Source organism: Symphalangus syndactylus, chromosome 8 (genome assembly GCF_028878055.3).
Source record: "Symphalangus syndactylus isolate Jambi chromosome 8, NHGRI_mSymSyn1-v2.1_pri, whole genome shotgun sequence".
NCBI classification, from domain to species: Eukaryota; Metazoa; Chordata; class Mammalia; order Primates; family Hylobatidae; genus Symphalangus; species Symphalangus syndactylus.
This window is the reverse complement of record NC_072430.2, coordinates 61,496,398-61,508,476: the sequence shown is the minus strand read 5'-3', so window position 1 is coordinate 61,508,476 and position 12,079 is coordinate 61,496,398. Positions and strand designations below refer to the sequence as shown.

Sequence of the window (12,079 nt, the reverse complement as noted above, 5' to 3'; positions counted from 1 at the left end):
AGTGTTTCCAAATGCTGGTTTTGGTTGAGACAGGAGCAAGTTGGATAATAGGTATTTTCTGTTTTAATCATCTGAGTTTTAATCTTGAAGGGGATGGGAATAGGCTATGGAATTTTGTCCCAGATGAGATGGGAGAGAGTTACCTACTAAGGGGCCAGTATGCAAATCATTGAATAGCTTCCACACTATTTAACAAATATCCAGTCGGCGTACCATCTGGGAGAGTGGTTTTCTTTCGTGACCTGTAGCCAATGCATATTTACAGACCAGTAAAATTAGATTATTAGTAAACGAAAAAACTAACACTCACCTTAGAATAGTTTCTGCCTAGATCCCCAAGGTCCAGTTCCTCTCACACAGCTTGTGAAGAAAGCTTAGGCAAAGTGCCAAGGAGAAGCTGAGCTGTGAGTAGTGTAGGAAAAAGGTCCCTGTGCTCCCCTCCCCATGGGGCCCCAGGCTGCTCTTTTATCCTGTGCTGAGGACCACCTCATCCTTCATTTTTACTCAACACCTTCAGGTTCGGGAAGACTGAAAAGCAGATTCATGAGGGGCGTGGCTATATCCTTCCCAGCTTTAAAAGGCACTGCACCATAATGTGTTTTAAAAAGACCACAGCAGGTTGAAAAACGGCAAAATGTAAATGACAGATTGCTTGTGTGAAAGTGGAGATACTACTCCCAAGGGCAGGGACTGAATGCTCTCTTCTGAGAAAAACAGAAAATGTTGCTGTTAACTAAAAACAAGAACAGGAAAATCAACTACACATATATTCTTCAAAGAAAATGAGGCGATTTTCACTAGAAGTTTTGGAGCAGTAGTTTTGTTTCAATAGATATGAGTGGAACTGATGTAATTTTATGATATTATTACTTGTTTCTTGCATAGCAACCATCCAACCTGCCCCACTACCTTCATACACTAAGTGGAATACTTCTTATTTTCCTCCTGAAAACCAAAACAGGAAAAAAGGTAACTTTTCAGAGGAGCTTTCTATCGAAAGAAAACTCTCTGCTGCCAGTGAAGAATTTTCCTGTGTCCTACACAAAACATACTGTTATTTTATATCCAATTAGCTTATGTTCACCCAGAAGTTATTATTTATTATTATTATTATTTTTTGAAATGGAGTCTTGCTCTTGTTGCCCAGGCTGAAGTGCAATGGTGCAATCTTGGCTCACTGCAGCCTCTGCTTCCCAGGTTCAAGTGATTCTCCTGCCTCAGTGTCCCAAGTAGCTAGGATTACAGGTGCCCGCCACCACGCCTGGCTAATTTTTGTATTTTTAGTAGAGACGGGGTTTCACCACGTTGTCCAGGCTGCTCTCGAATTCTTGACCTCAAGTGATCCACCCGCCTTGGCCTCCTAAAGTGCTGGCATCACAGGCATGAGCCACTGAGCCTGGCTGCCGAAGTTATTTTATTGGAGGGAAAACATGATACTTTTTATTAGAAACTATCATGTTTTTTAAAAATTGACTATTTCATAGACATTTATTAGGTTTCTGGCTATGATAATTCTATCGCTTATAGCAGACCATTGGCTCTGCCAGGAGCACCTAGAAAATCTGGGTAAGGTACAAAATAAATGTATGTTTAAAAGCATCAGAAAGATACCACGCCTGCTAGAACTTGAACGGCCAGATTCTGGAAAAAAGAAAGGCTCATTGACTTAAGCCATTTTTAAAACATGCTACTTTCTCCTTGGCACATTTTATGAGTTTAGGCCTGGGACAAGAAGCTGAGAATTCGGGCAGAGGATTGATTTCCAAGATCCAGGCCAGACTTCTGAGTTTTAAACAATCTCATGAAACTGAAGAGACAAAATCTAGAGTCCATACCTGCAGGGCAACCAAGAGTAAGGGTCCAAGATTCTAGAGAGAAGTGGAACAGAAGCACTAGTTTTCCCTTCAAGGCATTTACTGATTAATATCTGATTATCTGATGAATACTGAGGCAAAAAAAATGCAACCAGAAAGCTGATGAAACAGAATGGTATCAAAGGCAGTTTTGAAGAGACAAAAATTTCAGTTCAGGGCCCATCAAGAAGGAATAGCCACAGGAAACATACTAGATTCTATGTTGGGACCCGTGGATCTTGACTGGGCTGAGGAGATGAGCCTCTATAAAATGATTGGCAGAGAATAGGGTGCACCTCCTCTGATGGGCTATTATATAAGGTAGAGGTTCTACAACTTTTCATGTATAATATTTAGCATTCAATTAAAAATTATGAATTATACCAAGAGAAAAAAGCAAACTGTAAAAACAGACCAAGAAGTGACCCAGACACAGGAAAGATCAGACATTGGTATTAGAATAACTGGGATTAATTATTCAAGAGAATAGATGACAAAATGAAGAATTTAACTGAGAATAAGGATTTATATTTAAAAAGAACCAAATTGAAATTCTGGAAATAAAAAACATCACAACGGAAATTTAGAGCTGAGTAGATGAGTTTAACAGCAAATAAGACACAGGTAAAAAGAGTATTAGTGAGTTGTACAACAGGTGACTAGAAATATTCATAGTGAAGCATGGAGAAAAAAAGATGGAAAAATACATGAATAAGTATGAGACATGCAGAACTGGTGAACAGGTCTAATATTTGAATTTGAATTTAACAAGGGAAGAGAGAATGGGGTAGAAGAATATTTGCAGAGGTAGTCAAGAATTTTCCAAAACTGATGAATGACATCAAGCCATAGATATAAAAATTCACTGTGAACCCAATGCAGAATAAATACAATGAAAACCATGCCTAGACACATTGTAATAAAACTGATGAAAACCAAAAACAAAGAAAAAAATCTTAAGGAAAATCAGAGGAAATAAAAAGATATGTTACTTTTAAAGGAACAACAATAAGACAGAAAGCTAATTTCATAACAGGAACAATAAGATCCAGAAGGCAATAGCATGATATCTATAAAGTGCTGAAAGAAAACAAACTTAGTCAGGTGTGGAGGTGCATGCCTATAGTTCCTGCTACCTGGGAGGCTGAGGTGGGAGGATTGCTTGAGTCTGGGAGGTGGAGGTTGCAGTGAGCTGAGATTGCACCAATGCACTCTAGCCTGGGTGACAGAGCCAGACCCTGTCCCAAAAATAAAATAAAATAAGAAAATCATCATCAAGCTAGAATTTTACATTAAAAAATTGTTCAAAAGTTTAGCCTAGAAAAAGACATTCCAGACAAATAACTATATTTCAATGGCAGAAAGATAAATAAAAATTTTAAAGAATGTGCAAAAGGCATAAACAAGTATTTCCTAGAAGAAATACAAATGGTAGATTAACATAAAAAAAGGAAAAGAGAGAAAAGAATCAAAATAAAACTGTTCTAAGTTCCAAAGCGTATTTTCGTAATTCATTAGATCTTTTGGCTGGATGAAATAATAATGGACACTATACCAACCTTGAATAATGAAGCCAGGAAGATAGAGCTTTAGCTTTTTATTTTACAAAACACATTTTATCTCATCTGCTTTACAGGGAGGAAACACAGAGGCAAAGAGGTCAAGATACTTGCCCAAATTTATGAAGGAAGAGGTAGTAGTAGGACTCATATTTTACTGTCCCTGTAGTCTTAGATCTTTTAGATCCTTCGACTGTTATTGGAAAAAGGCAGTTCAACACTGGTCCCTGTCCTCTTGGGACTTACATTCTAATGGTAGGAGACAGACATCAAACAAATGATAAGGACTTTGAGGAAAAATGAAGCAGGTAAGAGGATAGGAGGGATAAAATAACCTTTCTGGATAAATAGATCGGGGGCCTTCTGTCAGAGGAGGTAGTGCTTGAGCAGTTATCTAATAAAGTGAAGGAGCCTTTCCCAGGCGGCTGCCGAAGATGGCAGAGGTGCAGGTCCTGGTGTTCGATGGTCAAGGCCATCTCCTGGACCGCCTGGCGGCCATCGTGGCTAAGCAGGTACTGCTGGGCCTGAAGGTGGTAGTCGTATGCTGCGAGGGCATCAACATCTCTGGCAATTTCTACAGAAACAAGTTGAAGAATCTGGCTTTCCTCTGCAAGCGCATAAACACCAACCCTTCCCGAGGCCCCTACCACTTCCGGGCCCCCAGCCGCATCTTCTGGCGGACAGTGCGAGGCATGCATGCCGCCCCACAAGACCAAGCGAGGCCAGGCCTCCCTGGACTTCCTCAAGGTGTTTGACGGCATCCCACCGCCCTACGACAAGAAAAAGCGGTTAGTGGTTCCTGCTGCCCTCCAGGTCGTGCGTCTGAAGCCTACAAGAAAGTTTGCCCTTCTGGGGCGCCTGGCTCAAGAGGTTGGGTGGAAGTACCAGGCAGTGACAGCCACCCTGGAGGAGAAGAGGAAGGAGAAGGCCAAGATCCACTACCGGAAGAAGAAACAGCTCATGAGGCTAGGGAAACAGGCCGAGAAGAACGTGGAGAAGAAAATTGACAAATACACAGAGGTCCCCAAGACCCACGGACTCCTGGTCTGAACCCAATAAAGACTGTTAATTTCTCATGCTTGGCCTGACCTGCCCTTCCTCCATCGTCGCCCTGGAATGTGCGAGACCCAGGGGCAGCAGCAGTCCAGGTGCCACAGGCAGCCTGGGACATAGGAAGCTGGGAGCGAGGAAAGGGTCTTAGTTACTGCCTGACGTTACTTGAAGGTACTCGGAGAATTGTGCAGGTGAAATTTATCTATGACCAATAGGAGGAGAAACCAGTTACTATTAGCACAAGGGAGCCGGAAGACTAATTGGAGGGGCCCTACCTTGTGAGTGGAGCTCCTGTTTAACTTTCCACCTGGTCATATACTATGCTCTGCAGCTGTTAGAATGTGCAAGCGCTTGGAGACAGCATGAGCTTGCTGTTGTACAAAGGGTATTTATAGCAGCACAGACTGGGAAGATGGGCAACAAAGGGGATACAGGCATTGCCTGTGCTCCTCACCTGTATTTTGTAATCAGAATCAAATAAATTACTTTTAAATAAAAAAAAAAACAAAGCGACGGAGCAACTCATGTAAATGTTTGGGAGAAGAGCATTCTAGGCTTCAAGCAAAAAGACGAGTATGACTAGAGCAGAAAGAGGGAAGGGCAGAGCGAAGTTGGGACAAATAGTTTTATGAAGCTATGATGAAGACTTCGAGTTTTACTTTCAGTGTTGTGCAGTCATTGGAAGACTTTGAGCAGAGAAATAACAGGATCTGACCTAAGTTTTGAAACAATGACCCTGACTGCTATGTGGAGAATAAAGGGCAATCACAATAGATTCAGAGTTTTATATTAGTCCAGAGGGTATTATATTAGCCCAGGCAAGAACTGATTGATAGAGGCCTGGACTAGGATGATAGTGGTGAATTAATGATAAATAGTTGTATTTGGAATATATATTCTAAATAAAGCCAATAAAGTGGGAAAGTAAATTAGCACAGCCATTACGGAAAACTGTATGAAGGTTTTTCAAAAAAACTAAAAATAGAGTGACCATATAATCCAGCAATCCCATTTCTGCGTTGATATGATTAGGCTTTGTGTCCCCACCTACATCTCATCTTGAATTGTCATCTCCATAATTCCTGTGTGTCAAGGGAGATACCAGGTGAAGGTACTTGAATCATGGAGTTGGTTTTCCCCATGCTGTTCTCGTGACGGTGAGTGAGTTCTCACGAGATCTGATGGTTTTATAAGGGGCTCTTCCCCCTTCGCTAGGCATTTCTCCTTCTTGCTCCCTTGTGAAGAAGGCGCCTTGCTTCCACTTCACCTTCTGCCATGAATGGAAGTTTCCTGAAGCCTCCCCAGCCATGCTGAACTGTGAGTCAATTAAACCTCTTTCCTTTGTGAATTACCTAGTCTCGGGCAGTTGTTTATAGGAGTATGAAGATGGACTAATACATGCGTATGTGTCTAAAGAATTTGAAAACAGTATGTCAGAGAGATATCTGTACTCCCATGTTTATTGTGGCATTATTCACAATAGCCAAAATAGGGAATCAACCTAAGTTTCTACTGACAGACAAATAAAGCAAATGTAGCATATATACCCAATGGAATGCTATTCAGTCTTTAAAAAGAAGGAACTTCTGTCATGTGGGACAGTACGGACATTATGCTAAATGAAATAAGCCAAGCGCAGAAGGACAAATACCACGTGATCTCACTTATATGTAGACTCTAAAACAGTTGAACGAAGAGAAGAATGGTGGTTATCAGAGACTTAGGGGTGGGGGAAATAGGGAGATGTTGGTCAAAGGGTATAAAGTTTCAGTTAGGAGAAATATGTTTTTTTGGAATTTATTGCACAGCATGGTGACTGTGATTAAGAATAATATGTTGCTATGGGAGGATTGCTTGAGGCCAGGAGCTGGAGACCAGTCTGGTCAACATAGTGAGACCCCATCTCTATTAAAAAATAATGAAGAAAAGAAAAAAAAAGGCTGGTGCAGTGGCTCACGCCTGTAATTCCAGCACTTCGGGAGGCCAAGGCAGGTGGGTCATTTGAGATCAGGAGTTTGAGACCAGCATGGTCAACATGATAAAACCCAGTCTCTACTAAAAATACAAACATTAGCTGGGTGTCGTGGCAGCTGTCTGTAATCCTAGCTACTCAGGAGCCTGAGGCAGGAGAATTGCTTGAACCTGGGAGGTGGAAGTTGCAGTGAGCCAAGATTGCGCCACTGCACTCCAGCCTGGGCGACAGAGTAAGACTCCATCTCAAAGTAATAATAATAATAATAATGTATTACATATTTCAAACTTACTAAGACATGGAATTTCAAATGTTCTTACCACAAAAGTATTTGAGGTGATGGATATGACAATTAGCTTGATTTAACAATTCAACATGTAAACATAAAGCATCACTTTGTACCCCATAAATGTGTACAATTATAATTTGTCAATTTGCAATAAACACAACAGAAAATAAAGCCCACAAGATTTACTAAAGGATTATTTTTGTGGGATGAGGAAAAGAAAGGAGCCAAAGATGATCCCAAAGTCCTTAGGAACTGAGGGAATAGAGGAAACATTTTGCATTTGCAATACACCAGGACAAATACTGCTAGAAGTAAGAATAATGGGTGTATCAGCTAAGGCAGCTAACATGAGCATGAGGTGGAGTGTGGCTAGGAGAGCTTTACTGTGCTCCCTTTATCTTCTAGTTTCCGTTGTCTTTCTGATTTTGTGAGTTTTCATTTTAGTTCCCTTCTTGGAATGGTCATTGCCTGATCCTGGTCCACTGATCTTGATACTACATTCAGGCATTACTACCAAACTGACCCCCCAAAACAGAGCTCCCTGGTCACCAGGATGGGCTCTGGCTCTTTGCCTTGAGCTCTGCACGGTCATCTGTGGAACCTGCAGCAGAGATCTAGCTATCAGGGGCAGAGTTATAGTAACTCACCAAAGAAGACACCTCCCTCCTCTTATTGGAACTGCAGGATGACATACCCAGCAGTGACCTCAGCCAGTCTAAGGGTAGTCTATGGGTCTGTGGCTTAAGCCAGTCAAGATTCACCCATGGAACTGAGAGTAGGGTCAGTTTTTCCCAGTGCACACAGTGGAGGTAGACATATGAAGGAAAATTAAACTTCCTTTTTAAAGAGCTAGAGAAAATGCATGCTGAGTGGTCCAAATGGAAAATACCCATTCTATGAGGGACGAGCATGCTCAGGAGATGGGTAGACAGAAAAGCACTTGGGAACATATGTGGTGCATGAACAACGACCCACCCAAGGATAATTATTGGGAGAACATGATGTAGATAATCTATTCTGAGCTCATTTACAGATAAGCATCTCTGAGGACACACACTTAAGTTGAACCCCATCCCGCCTTTAGGTGTTATAAGGAAATGATAATGTGTGTGTCTAAGTCAGAGCTAGTCCTACCAAAGCACAGAGGCTTCTAAAAAATAATGCTCGTGTGGACCCTTTTTCAGTCATCTTAGGAACCAGCCATTCCTCTCTCAGACTGAAGGCAGTACTAGTCCTCCTTCTGGTTTAGAGAAGAGTTCAGAGATGGAAGATGGGCTGGTCTCACCAAATGCTGCATCACAGGTCATGCTGTGCTGGGGCTGGAAGGGATCTCAGAGGGTATTCAGTCCAATTCTTCAATTAGATGAGGAGAGGAAAAGCTTAGAGTTCTAGACACAAAATTACATATATATTTGAAGACTTATTTAACCTCTATGCATATTATATGGCCATTGTGCTCATAATTCCTATTTCTGCTGGGTTCATGTCTGAACGAAGGGAAACTAGACTCTTATGGTATATACCCTTTGTCTGTTCCTGTTATTCATCGATTAGAAAAATACTGAGTATCTATCACATATCTGAAACTGTTTTCAGCTGAGAATACAGCAGTGAACTAGACAGACACAGATCTTGCCATTAGGGTCTAGAGGGAAGAAATAGAAAATGGTCAAATAGGTTGGGTGTGGCTGCTCAGGCCTGTAATCTCAGCACTTTGGGAGGCCAGGACAGGTGGGTTATCTGAGGTTAGGAGTTCAAGACCAGTCTGGCCAACATGGTGAAACCTCATCTCTACTAAAAATACAAAAATTAGCTGGGTGTGGTGGTGTGTGCCTGTAATCCTAGCTGCTAGGGAGGCTGAAGTGGGAGAATCGCTTGAACCCGGGAGGCGGAGGTTGCAGTGAGCCGAGATCATGCCATCGCACTACAGCTGAGGTGACAGAGTGAGACTTTGTCTCCAAAAAAACAAACAAAAAAATCAAATAGATTATTTAGAAATTGTGGTATTATAAAGGAAATAAAACAAGGGTTGTGTAAACTAGTGAAAAACAGGAGAGAGCTACTTTAGATAAGGTGGTCAAGGCAGAATTCTCAGAAGAATAGAGTAATTCAAAGAATTTAACTAAAGATAATCTGAGAAAATTTCAACAGGCCTTGTTCAGCTCCAGACCCCAAGGACAACTCAGATTTGGACATTTGAGGTGACCCTTGAGCTACTCTTCTGTCTGATCCCTCAGGTTAAGATGCCCTAAGTTGCTGGGAGCTTCACCAACTTGGCATGGTCCAATTCATGGAGACCGTAGCCAAGAATGGCCTGAGAAGCAGTGAAACTCCACACTGGTGGTCTGGAGAGAGGGAGCATCAGGACATTCAAGTTTTGTGAACTTTAGCCCTGTATGTTTCCAAACAGAGTCAGCAATGCAGAACTTGGAATCCAAAAGTCTTGAGGGCCTCTTAATTAGTTCTTTGTTCCAGGAAAGAAGTCTGGAAACTTCATGCTGTTGAGAAAACTTCCAAAACAATGAACAACTTGGAGTGCTCACAGATCATCAGAGTCACTCTCCTTCTTCCAACCTGGTGATAATATGTATTTATTCACATGCCCTTTGCCCACTTCCCCCTCTTCTCTCACTCTAAGCTCCCTGAGAAGAGAATCTCCGATTCATTTATGCCTCCCGGAGCTCCCGGAACAGCACTGCCTTACAGATAGCAGGTACTCTATGACTGTTTATTCTATCAATGAATCTGGCAATTTGCAGAGCTTATGTATCATGAGTCTGAGCTTTTTCAGCTGGGGCCTCCCAGAAAGGCTTGGCTCCTGGTCCTCCAGCAGAATAATTCCATCCCTGGGAGTTGGGAACCATCTGGAGTGGAGGCTCCCAGTGGGGAAGATGGAAAATCCAGCATCGAAATCGGGCTAGGCTTAAAGACAGAATGCCCTCAGAACTCACATTCCAGTGAGGTCCTGAAGGTCTCTGCCTGAGCTGGGGCTGTGGACCAGAATGGGGGCTTCTTGAGACTCCTCTTTGTACTCAGGGCAGAGGGCTGAGCATCTCACCTGCTTTACCATCCAGAATGCCAGGATTCTATCCTAGAATTTGTATTCAGATGGAAATCCTACTTTCCAGTGCTTTTCATTTTTGGCTTTGAGTCAAAAGGAAAGTCATTCTAAATGAAGAACATACTTAATGACCTTTCTCAAATGGAAGGCAAGATACCCATAGCCCACAATGTTAGTCTGAATCAATTCCTTTCCTAGCATGAAAAACAACAATAACTTCTGAGGAAGGGGAATGCCAGAGGGGGACCTGAAAGGCTCTGGGGGTACTTTAGACCCTCAGTAGTTGATTGTTTCCAAAGGTAAACGATACTTTTACCTTGCTGGCTTCTGAGCAATTTGTGGGGGTATGTGTACCAGGCTTCAACAAAACACCATTGTGAGGCTGAGCACCAAGTGCTTTGTGTGAAGGGCAGATCTGTGTTGGTGTGTGATGTGCAACCACGTATGGGCAGATACCTGCTGTTTGGAAAGAATTGCAGGGCAATTAAAAGACTTTCTGAGAGTCGCCAATATTGTTAATTCCTTTGCCATTTTATATGAGCAGGAGGATTAATTAGTGTTGGCTTTATGGAGTTATATCTAAATGCACATGTTTTGGGTTAGACATTTCTTTTTACTAGATTAGTCAGATTTGTTCCCAGCTGTGCAGGCTACCTCATGGGATTCATTTGTGCTTGCCTGAATGCTTCTCGTTTGCTGGAGTGTGTTATCCAGGGCTGACACCGGAACCATTTACAGCGAGGCTGACTCTGTCCTCACAATAATACTTTTGAGGAAGAAATGAGAAGAAAAATGGGTAGGGATTTAGAATACAAGGGCAGACTCAGTACAGAATTTCTTTTGTTTTTGTCAATTTCTGCAAATGACTTTTTAAAAGTCTTATTTTCCCAATTGTATTTCTTTGATATTTCTTTGTTTTCTTTCTTTTACAGAAGACAAAAAGAGACAGAACTCTTTGCAGTAGGGGCATCTTTTTAATGAAGCTCAGAATAGCCCTCCAGAACCATTTACCCAGACCTCTACAATGTTCAAACATGAGCCTGTGAGGCTCCCAGTTCCTCCTTCTCTCAATTAAGCCATAATGAGCAGAATAGTTCTTCTTAGATACTTTGGTGATCTTGGAAATATAAGATATTCTAGAAATAGATGTATTCGTGATTCTCTTATTGCACATGGTAATGGGGGTGGTTTGTCTTATTCATTTCCCAGCACTGGTTCTAGCACATGGGGGTGTGTAGTCAATGTTTATCCAATGAATGTTTGGCCCAGTGCTTGGGCCATCATCTGGGGAAGGGGTTCTCCATGTAGCTTGTATGAGGTTTACCGAGGTGGATTGTTAGCAGAGTCATTCTAGGCTCCAGCATCCTGAGTTAGGATTCAGTAGATCGGGGGAGGGTCCAGGAATCTGTATTGTTAAAAAATGCCCTGTTGCATTTGGATACACATGCCCTTTGGGCCGCACACACTGTGGGGAAAACTGCTCTGGGGAAGATGGCATTTTAGAACTTCAGAGGAAAAGTTTCTCCCACCCAGCTTAGGCTCCTTCCCATTTTGGTTCATGCCCAGGTTCTTCTCTGAGGATCCCCCATGATGACTCTCTCCTCCTTGCGCTGTTGCTTGGGAAATGTCTCCAGGTGCCACCCCCCATCCACCTTCTGCTTTCAGACCACTGTGGAGTCTACTTTGCTCCCGATCAGATTCCTGCTGTTCCTCTGGAGCCACCTGAGACTAGCATGACTGGATGAGACCCTCTGGTTTTGCTCTGGAGTTGCACACAGTTACTGAGTGACCAGGGTGCCTGGTTTAGGTGACCTTCCCAGGCAGCTGTGCTGTGTGTTTGACACAAGACACTGAGTGATGTTCATTATGTGAGCTTAGGTGTATGAGTGAGATGATATATCTAAACTTGGCACAGTGCAGGATTCAGAACATAGGCTCTCTATGATATAGATGTTTCTCCCTCAGTGGGTGGAAACCCCTTGAAGGCTAGAACTAGGTCTGATTTGGAAGAGCTCCTGAACTCAACTAGACCTGGGATAGTTAATTTTACCTGTCAACTTGACACGTAACATTGGTTCACTGGGAGCCCAGATGTTTGGTGAAACATTATCCTGGATGTGTCTGTGAGAGTGTTTCCAGAAGGGAATAGAATGTATGATAGGATAGCTTGCTCTCCCCCGTATGAGTGGCCCTTATATAATCCATTGAGGGCCTAAATAGAACAAAAAGGTGGAGGAAGGGAGACTTCACCTCTGTCTGCTTAAGTGGGGATGCCTGTCTTTTCTTGTCCTC

At 42.5% G+C, this 12,079-nt stretch overlaps 1 pseudogene; it reads left to right on the top strand.

Annotated features, from left to right (window-relative positions):
* The first annotated feature begins 3,846 nt into the window (after nt 1-3,846).
* Nucleotides 3,847-4,472, top strand: LOC129487195 (large ribosomal subunit protein uL13-like; annotated as a pseudogene).
* Nucleotides 4,473-12,079: the final 7,607 nt, after the last annotated feature.